General features: G+C 38.6%; 1 pseudogene; it reads left to right on the forward strand.

Moving 5' to 3' along the window:
• Window positions 1-1,416: 1,416 nt before the first annotated feature.
• On the forward strand, window positions 1,417-2,180 carry LOC125156955 (retinol dehydrogenase 12-like; annotated as a pseudogene).
• The last annotated feature ends 11,215 nt before the right edge of the window (window positions 2,181-13,395 follow it).

The raw sequence follows: 13,395 nt of genomic DNA on the forward strand, positions 1-13,395 counted from the left end.
TACAATTTGTGCAAGATTCCATCTTTATGTTACACTTAATATAAAGTTTAATTTTTAAGAAAAGAGATTGAAATATAGAGTGAAAAAAATCTTGGGCTCAATGAACAATATTCTTCAGGAATCATGGGAAATCTCCCAGAGCCACATGATGCTGGCTTTTTCATCCATCCAGCCTGGAGTCAGAAGGTACACAGCATCCTGGCTCATGGTACAGGCTTTGCCCCCATACAGGGATCTGTCACCACCACTGGGCAGAGAGTGTCTCTTGTTGTCTTTGTAGAAAATTACTGAGCACAGAGACCTCCACCATCCTGGTTTTTCACACCACAGTCTGCAGCCCTAAGAGTTGGCAAGTCTGTCCATACAACTGGCCATAGACTTTCCTGCTTGCAGACGTGTCCATCATTTACATACGCCCTCTGCATGTGCTGGGGTTTACAATCTCCTCCTAACATTATTTTGAAATATCAGCCAGACATGGTCTTCGTCTATTCCTCTACTACTTGTTAACTGACTCTGGGCAAGTCCTGGCCTCTTGAAACTACATCTGTGATATGGGGCAATAAGGGCATCTATATCATATCCTCCTGGGGGTGTATGTTACGATCTCTTGTGAAACCAGAAGAAAGTAAACACAGAACAAATGTATGATATTATTGCCACCATGTTCATGATTGAATAATAACAGCTAATATTTGTTGATCACTCACAATGTGCCTAGCCCTATGCTAAGTGCTTTACAAGTACAAGTTACAACAGCCCTGTGAGGGAGGAACAGTTATTACTTCATTTCACAGAGGGAGAAATGGAGAGTCAGAAAGGTTAAGTAACTTGCCCAAGGTCATCAGATGTTGAGGCTGGAAAGCGAATTCAGGTCTGTCTGACCACAGAGCCCACATCCCTCCCACCAGTCTCCACTGACTTCTGCCCATGTGGCCTCAGAAAGCTCTGGTCACTCCTTTCCAAACCCAGTGATCCTAGAACTTCAGAACAAGGTGTCTGATTTACTCCTTGTAGTAGGCTGAATAATGCCCCCCAAAGATATTAAGCCATAATCCATGGAACCTGTAATTGTTACCTTATTTGGAAAATGGTTCTTTGTAAATATGATTAAGTTAAGGCTGTTGAGATAGGGAGATTATCCTGGATTATCTCGGTGAGCCTTAAATGCAACCACATGTGTCCTTGTAAGAAAGAGGCAAGCCAAGATGTTACTGAGTGCCCAGGAGCTAGAGAAGCTAAAGAAGGGGGAGAGAGAAGCAGCCAAAGGTTGGACCCAGACCAGGAGACAAAGCCAGAGTTGGAAAAGCTGCTTTTGCTAAAGAAGCAGCAACTAAAAAAATTGAAAAGATGCCAGTTATCTTTGGACTGCTCACCTCCTTCCTTTCTTTCCAATATGTGATAGCTCCATCCATTATGAAGTTCTTTGCTGCTGGGGTATGGAGAACAAACATGCAGCTTCCCAGGAAGATAGGGGTGATCACTGGAGCCAACATAGACATTAGCAAGGAGACAGAGAGCTTGGTAGCAGAGGAGCCCAACTATGCATTGCCTACCAAGATATACTTAAGGGGGATAATCTGCTGGCCAGTGAAATCTAGGCCAATACAAAGAACTCTCAGATGCTAATTCAGAAACTGGACCCGTCCAATACCAAATCCATCTGAGCCTTTGCTAAGGGCTTTCTGGCAGAGAAAAAGCAGCTCCATATTTTGACCAACAAAGCAAGAGTGATAATGCATCCATATTCCAAGACAGCTGGTGACTTTGAAACCCACCTAGGAGTCAACCACCTGGGCCACTTCTTTTGTGCCCACTTGCTCCTGGAGCTGCTGAAAACGTCTGCACCCTCACAGGTGATGAACCTGTCATCAGTAACTCACCATGCTGGCAAGATTCATTTCCACAAACTCTAGGGTAAGAAGCACTACAGCCAGGAGTTTTGCTCATTGCCACAGCTAGGTGGCCAATATATTTTTAATTGGGAACTGGCCAAGAGGCTCCAAGGCACAGGGGTCACCACCTATGCAGTGCACCCAGGCATCATCTACTCCCAACTGGTCTAGCACTACTTCTTATTGTGCCTGCTCTGGAGGGTCTTCTCCCACTTCATCAAGTCAACATGGTAGGGGGCACAGACCAGCCTCCACTGTGCCTTGGTTGAGAGCCTGGAGCCCTAGTGTGACAAGTACCTCGTGACTGCAGGAGGACCTGGGTGCCCCAAGGGTCTGAAATAGCAAAACCATTGAGTGCCTGTAGAATGTCACTGTGAGCTTCTAAAAATCCAGGACCAGTCTGGCCACAATGAAAAGGGACAAAGGAGAAGGTCCACCCTGAAATATTGTCCTTCTGGTGGGGCTATTGTTGAAAATCTTGCCCTACTCTGATTCTCCTGACCCTTATAGAAACCTTTGCCTATCCAACACTCTTGTGAAGTTGGTTCATGGTACAAGACATTCACATCTGCAGAGTATTCTCCAAGACTTACAAGAATTAGCTGTTCTCTTGGGGCAGGAGGACTGGGCAGATCCCAGGTTGGTCATGGGGAAAGCAGAAGAACCTGGGAAATTGGGGCAATTTTTTCACTAATACCAGAAATGCCAGCCAGCATGCTCAGCTGAGGTAACAGGAGCATCAGTGTTTCATATTTCCAGGGACAGTAATACTCAAACTTTTGACTGATTGCTTTCATCTTTGAAATACTAGTCACTCAGGAAATACTAGTCATTCAGGAAATAGGAAATTTTTGGTTAACTTTGGACAACTTTCATTTCTTCCTCTGAGCACATTGGAGCTATTGCATGAAGCTGGACCCTCCCATTTTCTTTTTTTCAGTTTTTTTTGTATTAAGAAATTTTCCAGGCTTTATTGAGATATAATTGACACATAACATTGAGTAAGTTAAGAGCTACCCATTTTCAATCATGCAGATGGTTTCCTTTTCAAAAGAGTCCCCTTTACCTCAATTTTTAGAGAAAATAAAGACTGTGCATTGAAAAGACAAAAGAAATAAGTAGGAGATTTAAGAGATACACACAGAAGAAGGCAATGTAAAGATTAAACACAGAAAGATATGAGGTGGTTAACCTTGAAGATTGTAGCAATGCCACCAAAAGTCAGGGAATAAAGACAGTGACAGGAACTGGAAGAGGTAAGGTAAGGCATGATTCTCCCTAGAGCCTGTGGAGGGAACACAGCCCTCTGACAGCTTGATATTGACCGGTGATACTGATTTCAGACATATGGCCTACAGAACCATGAGAAAATAATTTTCTGTTGTTTGTGTCAACAAGTTTGTGGTAATTTGTTATAGCAGCCAGAGGAAACTAATACAGATTTTGGTACCTGGAAGTGGAATGCTGCCATAACAAATACCTAAAAGTGTGAAAGTAAATTTGGAGTTGGATAATGGATAGAGGCTAGAAAAATGTTGAGAAGCTTGATGGAAAAATCCTAGATTGAATTAAACAAATTGTTGGTAGAAATATTAACACTGAGTGTTACTCTGGTGAGATCTCAGAAGGAAGTGAAGAGCATGGAAGATAAAACATATATCATTTTAGAAAATACATGTATTGTCAAAAGTAAAATGTTAGAAATATGAATATTAAAGGTTATGCTGGTGGTAAATAGGAAGGAAATGAGGAGCATGTTATTGGAAACTGGAGGAAAAGCAATCTTTGTTACACACTGACAAAACTTACCTGAATTATGTCCTACCATCATGTGGAAAGCAGAAATTATAGGTGACAAACTTGGATATTTAGCTGAGAGGATTTCTAAGCAAAGTGTTGAAGGTATGGCCTAATTTATTCCTGCTGCATTAGTTAAGTGTCAAAGGAAAGAGATAAATTGAGGAAAGAACTATTAAGCAAAATAGATCCAGGACTTGGTGATTTGGAAATTTTTCAGCATATCAACATTGTAAAATACACAAAATTAAGCTATTTACTCTCATGAAGGTGTGCTATGGTGAGAAAGTCAAGAATGTGGTTGTGTTTGCTAATACTGAAGAGAGTAAGTGTGTGACTCATGAATCTCTTCAACCATCTCAGCCATAGCTAGGAATAGAGATGGGATTATCTGGGAAGGATCTGTGCAAGACCCTATGGACTAATGGCATGAATTGCTGTGACATATGGGAAATCTACAAGGTTTTTGAGAATATCATTAGAAAAATTGCCAGAATGGACTGAAAGAGGCAGAGGCAGAGGCAGGACAAACTGGAGGAAGACTGTTAGACTCCCAAAATGTTACAGACACAAAGAAAGGATAATAAAACTGGAGATTTTTACCTCTTAGTCCCCTTTATCGATTTTTCCCATCCCCCTCATTTGGTGACCACAAGTTTGTTCTTTGTATTTATGACTGTTTTTGTTTTATTCTGTTTGTTCACTTATTTGGTTTTTTAGATTCCACATATAAATGAAATCATACAGTATTTGTCTTTCTCTATCTGACTTATTTCACTTAGTATAACACCCTCTAGGTCCATCCATTTTGTTGCAAATGACAAAGTTTGATTCTTTTTTGCATATATATTTATGGCATATATATATCACATATCCTTTATCTATAGATGAACACTTAGTTTGCTTTCCATAACTTGGCTGTTGTAAATAATGCAATAAACATAGGGGTGCGTATATATTTTTGAGCTAGTGTTTTCATTTTCTTTGAGTAAACACACAGAAGTGGAATTGTTGAATTGTATGGTATATCTATTTTAATTTTTTGAGGAACCTCCGCATTGTTTTCCACAGTGGCCATACCAATTTACACTCCCACCAACGGTACATGAAGATTCCCATTTTTCCACATCTTCACCAACACTTGTTGTATCTTATCTTTTTGATACTAGCCATTTGGACTGGTGTGAGGTGATATCTCATTGTAATTTTGATTTACATTTTCCTAATGTTTAGTGATGTTGAAGATCTTTTCATGTGTCTGTTACCCATCTCAGTGTCTTACTTGGAAAAAGGCCTATTCAGATCCTATGCCTATTTTTTAATCAGATTGTTCATTTTTATGGTTTTGAGTTGTATGTGCTCCTTATATATTTTGGATATTACCCCCCTATCAGATATGTCATTTGTGAATATCTTCTCCCATTCAGTAGGTAGGCTTTTTATTTGTTGATGGATTCCTTCACTGTGCAAAAGCTTTTTGGTTTGATATAGTACCGATTGTTTATTTTTTATTTTGTTGCCCTTGCTTCAGGAGACAGATACAAAAACATATTGTTAAGACCAATGTCCAAGAGTTTACTACCTAATTTTTCCTTTAGGAGCTTTAAGGCTTCAGGTCTTACATTTAGGTCTCTAATTGATTTTGGTGTTATTTATGTATATGGTGTAAGAAAGTGGTCCAGTCATTCTTTAGCATGTAACTGTACAGTTTTCCCAACATCAACTTATTGAAGAGACTATCTTTTCCCCACGCTATAATCTTGCCTCCTTTGGCATAGGTTAATTAACCATATAAGCATGGGTTTATTTTTAGGTTATCTATTTGGTTCCATCAATCTGTGTTATTGTCTATTTTTGTTCCAGTACCATAGAGTTTTGATTACTATAGCTTTGTAGTATGGTTTGAAATCTATACTATACTAACTTTCTATGTTATAGTATGATACCTCCAGCTTTGTTCTTATTTCTCAAGATTGCTTTGGCTATTCAGGAACTTTTGTGATTTCATACAAGTTTTAGAATTGCTTGTTCTAGTCCTGTGAAAAAAGTTATTGGTATTTTGATAGGGATTACATTGAATCTGTAGATCACTTTGGATATTATGGACATTTTAACAATATTAATTTTTCCAATCCATGACCATGGTATATCTTTTAAATTATTTGTGTCATCTTCAATTTATTTCATTAATGTCATATCTTTCAGAATATGGGTCTTCCACCTCTGTAGTTAAATTTATTCCTAGGTGTTTTAGCCTTTTTGATGAACTTGTAAATAAGATTGTTTTATTAATTTATCTTTCTGATAATCTGTTATTAGTGCACAGAAATGCAACATATTTTTGTATATTAATTTTCTTTCCTGAAACTTTATTCAATTAAATTTATTAATTTTAATAGTTTTTCAGTGGGGTCTCTAGGGTTTTCCCATATATAGTATCATATCATCTGCAACTAATGACACTTTTACTTCTTTCTTACCAATTTGGATGTTTTTTATTTCTTTTTCTTGCCTAATTATTGTGACTAGAACTTTCAGCACTATGCTGAATAAAAGTGGTGAGTGAGCATTCTTATCTTGTTCCTGATCTTAGAGCAAAGGCTTTCAGCTTTTCACTATTGAGTATGATATTAGTTGTGGGTTTGTCATATACGGCCTTTATTATATTGAGGTATGTTCCCCCATACCCACTTTGTTGAGTTTTTTTTTTTAATATCATGAATGGATGTTGAATTTTGTCAAATGGTTTTTCTGCATCTATCGAGATGGCTGTATAATTTCCATTTTTAATTTTGTTGATGTGCTGTATCACGTTGATTTGTGAATTTTTTTTAATTTTTGTAATATTTACTTATGTTTGAGAGAGAGAGAGAGAGAGAGCGCAAGTGGGGAAGGGGCAGAGAGAGATGGAGACACAGAATCCAAAGCAGGCTCCAGCCTGTGATCTACCAGCACAGAACCTGATGCAGGGCTTGGACTCACGAACCATGAGATCATGACCTGAGCTGAAGTTGGACACTTAACCAACTGAGCCACCCAGATGCCCCTGAATTTTATTTATTTATTTGAGAATATCGAACCATCTTCCATCTCTGGAACAAATACCACTTGATCTTCGTGAATGATCCTTTTTATGTATTATTGAATTAGGTTTGCTAATGTTTTGTTGAGGACTTTTGCATCTATATTCAACAGGGATATTGGACTGTAATTTTCTTTTTTTGTAGTGTCTTTATCTGGGTTTGGTATCAGGGTACTGCTGCCCTTGAATGAATTTGGAAGTGTTCTTTCTTCTTTGAGTTCTTGGAATAGTTTGATAAAGATACATATTAACTCTCCTTTAACTGTTTGGTAGACAGGGGCCTGGATGATTCAGTCGTTAAGCATCTGACTATTGATTCTGGCTCAGGCCATGATCTCATGGTTCATGAGATAAAGCCCCACATTCGACTCTGCACTGACAGTGTAGAGCCTGCTTGGGATTCTCTCTCCCTCTCTCTCTGCCCCTTCCCCATTGGCGCTCTCTCTCTCTCTGTCTCAAAATATTAAATGTATATTTGGTAGAATTCACCAGTAAAGCCATCTGTACTGGCGCTGGTGCTGGACTTTGTTTGTTGGGAGGTTTTTGTTTACTGAGTCAAAATCCTTTAGTAATCAGTCTAGTCAGACTTTCTATTTTTAAAAATATTTTTAATGTTTATTTATTTTTGAGAGAGAGAGAGAGATACCATGGAGGGAAGGGGAAAGAAGGAGAGAGAGTGGGGACAGGGGATCTGAAGTGGGCTCTGTGCTGACAACAGAGAGCCTGATGCAGGGCTCATACTCATGAACCATGAAACCATGACCTGAGCCAAAGTCGGTCACTTAACCGATTGAGCCACCTAGGCACCCCTAGATTTTCTGTTTTTTATGATTCAGTCTTGGAAGATTGTAAATTCTAGGAAATTACCCATTTTTCTATGTTGTCCAATTTGTTATATAATTATTCATAATTCTCTTATAATCCTTTGTATTGCTGTAGTGTCCATTTTCTTTCCTTCCTAATTTTATTTATTTGAGTCCTCTTTTTCTTGAGTCTGGCTAAAGGTTTATCAATTTTGTTTAAATTTTCAAAGAACCAGTTTTGCATTTCACTAATCTTCTTTATTGATTTTTGTCTCTATTTCATGTATTTCCATTCTGATCTTTATGATTTCCTTCCTTCCACTAACTTTGAGCTTTGTTCTTCTTTTTCTATTTCCTTTAGGTGTAAGCTTAGATTGTTTATTTGAATTTTTCTTTTTCTTTAGGTAGGCCCATATCAGCATAAACACTCAGAACAGTTTTTGTTGTGTCCCAAAGATTTTGGAATGTTGGGTTTCCATTTTTATTTGTCTCAACGTATTTTTTTATTTCCTCTTTGATTTTTTTTATTGACCCATTAGTTGTTTAGTAGCATATTGCTTAATTTCCATTTATTTTTTCCAGTTTTTTCTTTGTAATTGATTTGTAGTTTCATACCATTATATAGTCAGAAAAGATGCCTGATATGATTTTAATAATGTTCAAATTATTGAGACTTGTTTTGTGGCCTAACATGTGATCTATCCTGCAGAATGTTCCATGTGCACTTGAAAAGAATATGTATTCTGCTGTTTGGGAATGGAATGCTCTGTATATATCTGTTAAGTCCATCTGGTCTAATGTTTCATTCATACCCATCATTTGCTTATTGATTTTCTTTTTTTAATGTTTATTTATTTATTTTGATGGGGAGGGGGTAGAGGGAGAGAGAGACAACCCCAATCAGGCTCTGTGCTAACAGCACAGAGCCCAATATGGGGCTTAATCCCACAAACCATGAGATCACGATCTGAGCCAAAATCAAGAATTGGATGCTTAACCAACTGAGCCACCCAGGAGCCCCTGCTTATTGATTTTCTATCTGAATGATTGAACCATTGATGTGAGTGGTGTGTCGAAGTCCCCACTATTATTGTATTATTATCAATTTCTCCCTTTATGTTTGTTAGTATTTGCATTATATATTTAGATGCTCCTATTTTGGTGCATAGATATTTACAATTTTTATACCCTCTTGTTATATTCCTCTTTACCATTATGTTATACCCTTCTTTATCTCTTGTTACAGGCTTTGTTTTAAAAGCTATTTTGTCTGATATAAGTATTGCTACCCCAGCTTTTTTCTCATTTCCATTTGCATGGAATATCTTCTTCCATCTCTTCACTTTCAGTCTGTATGTGTCTTTAGGTCTGAAGTGAGTCTGTTGCGGGCAGCATATAAGTGGGTCTTGTTTTTTTTAATCCATTTAGTCGCCCTATGTCTTTTGATTTATTCCATTTACACTTAAAGTAATTGTTGACAGGTAAGTACTTATTGCCATTTTGTTAATTGTTTTCTGGTTGTTTTTGTAGTTCTTTTCTGCTTTCTTCTTCTCTTGCTCTCTTCCATTATGATTTGATTATTTTCTTTAGTGTTATGCTTGGATTCCTTTTTATTTTATTTGTGTGTGTGTGTGTGTATCTATTATAGGTTTGTGGTCTGTGGATACCATGAGGTTCATATGTAACACCCTATATAGATAGCAACCTTATTTAAATCTATAGTTGTTTAAGTTCAAACACATTCTAAGATCACTACATTTCTACTCCCTCCCCTCCTGAATGTTTCATGTATTTGATGTCATAATTTGCATTTCTATTTTGTGTATCACTTAACTACTTATTGTAGATATATTTTATTTTACTACTTTTGTTTTTTAATCTTCATACTAGCTTTATAAGTTATTAATCTACTACCTTTACTATATGCTTGCTTTTACCAATTTTTTATTTCTCAATTTTCTTACATCTAGTAATGACCTTCTTTTTTTCCATGTAAAGGAGTCTCTTTAACATTTCTTGAGAGCCTGATTTAGTGGTGATAAACTTCTTTAACTTTTGTTTGTATGGGAAACTCTTTATTTCCCCTTAAATTTTGAATGATAATCTTGCTGAAGTAGTTTTGATTGCAGGTTTCTTTATCCTTCATCACTTTATTTTTTTTAATTAGGTAATGTTTATTTTCGAGACAGAGAGAGAGCATGAGAGATAGAGACAGGGAGGGGCAGAGAGAGAGAGGAAGACACGGAATCTGAAGCTGGCTCCAGGCTCTGAACTATCAGCACAGAGCCCGACACAGGGCTTGAACTCGTGGACCGCAATATCATGACCTGAGCTGAAGTTGGACACGTAACTGATGGAGCCACCAAGGCACCCCTCCTTCATCACTTTAAATGTATCATGCCACTCCCTTCTGGCCTGCAAAGTTTCTGCTAAAATATCAGCTGATAGCCTTAAGGGTGTTCCCTTGTATGTAACTAATTACTTTTCTCTTGCTGCTTTTAAGATTCTCTCTTTATCTTTAATTTTTGACATTTTAACTATTATGTGTCTTAGTGTGTACCTTTTGGGGCTCATTTATTTGGGGACTTCTGTGATCCCTGGACCAGAATATCTGTTTCCTTCCCCACGCTAGAGAAGTTTTCAGCTACCATTTCTTCAAATACGTTTTCTGCCCCTTTCTCTCTCTCTTCTCCTCTGGGACACCTATAACATAAATACTAATATGCTTGATGTTGTCTGAGAGGTCCCTTAACCTATCCTCATATTTTAAATTCTTTTTTTTAAATTTTTGCTGTTTAGGTTGAATGATTTCCACTACACTGTCTTCCAGATAGTTTATCTGTTCTTCTGCATTCTCTAATCTTTTGTTGATTTCCTCTAGTATGTTTTTCGTTTCAGTTATTATATTCTTCAGCTCTGATTTGTTTTTATATATGTATTTTTTCTCTCTTTGTTCACATTCTAAATGAGTTTATTCACTCTTTTCCCAAGTTCTGTGAGCATCTTTATGATGATTACTTTGAACTCTTTATCAGATAGACTGCTCATCTCCATTTCATTTAGTTCTTTTGCTAAGGTTTTGACTTATTCTTTCATTTGGAACATATTCCTCTGTCTCCTCATTTTATCTGATTCTCTGTGTTTGTTTCTGTGTATTAGGTAGGTCAGCTACATCTACTGGTCTTTAAGGTAGTGGCCTTAGTAGAAGGCATCTTATGGGACCCAGAAGCACAATCCCCTCTGATCACCAGAAGTGGGCACTCCAGGGGTGTCCCTTATGTAGGCTGCATGTGCCTTCCTATTGTGAATGGGCTACAACTGCTGTGAGAATGCTGGTGGGTGGGGCTGACCCCCAGCATGACTACCTGAGAGGCCTGGTTGAAGCTGCTGTAGATTTGTTGGTGGGTAGAGTTATCCCCTGGTGTTATTGGCTGTGAGGCCTGTCCATGACTCTTACAGGCATGCTGGTGGAGGAAGCTGTGCTTCCCTGTCACAGGAATCACTTTGCAGGGGCACTGGTCCCAAAGGAGGCTGTCCATAGAAAGTGGTGGGGCAGGAGCCTCACCTGGGGCAGGTGAAGGGGTGCCTATTGAAGTGGGTGCATTGGTAAGGTAGGGCTGCAAGGAGTCAGACAAGATAAGTGGTACTATCAAGGTAGATGGACAGTGACAGAACTGGTGCCTGCCAACATTGGGCCAGCTAGGCACCTGTCAACACTTCTGTTCCAGGAAAAATTTCCTACAGATCTCTACCCCTCCAGCACATGCCCTAAAATTAGCCAATAAATGTTCTTCATATATGGCCTAGCTGCTTTTCAAACTGCTGCCTCTGTGCTGGGTGTCAGAGCCAGTGAGATTGTGTAAGCCCTTTAAAAACAGAGCCTTGGGGGACACCTGGATGGCTCAGTTGGTTGGGCATCCGACTTCGGCTCAGGTCATGATCTCACTCACAGTTCGTGAGTTCAAGCCCCATGTCGGGCTCTGTGCTGACAGCTCAGAGCCTGGAGCTCATTTCAGATTCTATGTCTCCCTCTCTCTCTGCCTGTCCCTCACTCACACTCTGTCTCTCTCTCTCAAGAATAAATAAACATTAAAAATATTTTTTTAATAAAAAAATTTTTTTAAAACACAGAGCCTTGGTTTCCTACAGTCCACCAGTTCTCCCAGAGTTAAGCCCCACTGATTTTTTAAAGCCAAATGTTATGGAGGCTCATCTTCCTGGTGCATATCTTCAGGGCTGGGGGTACCCAATATGGAACTTGAACCCTTTGCTCCTCACAGAGGACCCCCATGTCTATCATATTCCTCCCATTTGTGGATTGTTACACCAGGGCTTTGGTTCCCAACCAGGTTTCATCTCTGCCTTTCCTACCCTTCTTGATAAGACTTTTTCTTCATATCTTTGGCTGTGGAAGAGATTTTCTGCTAGTCTCCAAGTCATTCTCAGAAAGAGTTGCTTTAATTGTAGTTACAACCTTGATGTGTCTCTGGGAGGAGGTGAGTTAAGGATATTTCTACTCTGCCATCTTTCCCTCTAATAATGATAACTTGATTTCTAGTGTCCAAGTCCAAAGAGGAATTTTAACCCAGGATGGATCATGCCAAGAGTTTCATCCATACTTATTTTAAGTGATGAGATTTGGTACTTTTGAGCTGATAATATTAAATGAGATTGTGGACTTGAGTTGATGTATTGAGAAATTTGGGTATTGGTGATGTAGTACATGTGTTTTGCATGTGGGATGGATGTGAATCTTCTGGGACCAGAGGTCAGATTATGGGAGACTGAATAATTTCACCTCTCCCACCAAAGATATTCTATTTCCTGGAATTTATGTGTGTTACCTACAATACCAACAAAAAAAGACTTTGCCAGTGTGATTAAGTTAAAGATCATGATATAGGGGGATTATCCTAGATTATTTGGGTGGGTTCTAAATGCATCACAAGTGTTCTTATCAGAGGGAGGCACAGGGAAATTTGTCACCAACAGAAGATAAGAGGGGGATGTGACCATGGAGGTAGAGATTTGAATAATGCAGCCACAGCCAAGGAATGCTGGCAGCCACCAGAAGCTGAAAGAGCAGAGAGAATATTCTCTCCTAGAGCATCTGGAAGGAGTACAGCCTTGCTGACACCCTCTTTTCAGCTTAGAGAAACTAATTTTAGACTCTGGGAAAATAAATTTCTCTTGTTTTATTCCACAAAACTTTTCGTAACTTGTTACATCAGCCATAGGAAATTTGGGTGATCATTAGAGATTATGTAGATTATGTTGAAAGTCCCTTGTAGTTTTAAGATGCATTCATTCATTCAACTAACCAAGAAATATTGAAAGCCATATAAAACAGTAATTAAAAGCACAGACTTTTGACTCAATTCAACTTGGGAGTGAATTGTGTGACCTTGATCAGGCAGCATAACTCTCTGAGCCCCAGTCTCCACATCTACACAATAGGGATAATAACAGTACTTAACTCAAGGTGAGGTTGTGAAAATTACATGGGATAATGCACACATACGGCTTTGTGCTGGGCACAAGGGTCATTGCCCTGTCCTTGTTCTAAGAGACCTATCATTCTGGGAGGAAAAACTTAGAGAGATCAAGACTGTGGACAGAAAGCACAGGAGGAATTGGGGACCCGTTGGAGGCACTGGTGGTAGGGGGTCGGAATGAATTCCTAGAGAAAGTATCTTCTGAGTCCCCTGAGGGACAGAGCAAGCTGTAATTATATGGATACTCTTTTTAATACTATTACTATTAAAATATTACTATTAAGGAGGAAAACATTCTTGGTTATCGGGTCTTCTAGAAAAAG

The sequence above is a fragment of the Prionailurus viverrinus genome, chromosome X (genome assembly GCF_022837055.1).
Source record: "Prionailurus viverrinus isolate Anna chromosome X, UM_Priviv_1.0, whole genome shotgun sequence".
Lineage (NCBI taxonomy): Eukaryota > Metazoa > Chordata > Mammalia > Carnivora > Felidae > Prionailurus > Prionailurus viverrinus.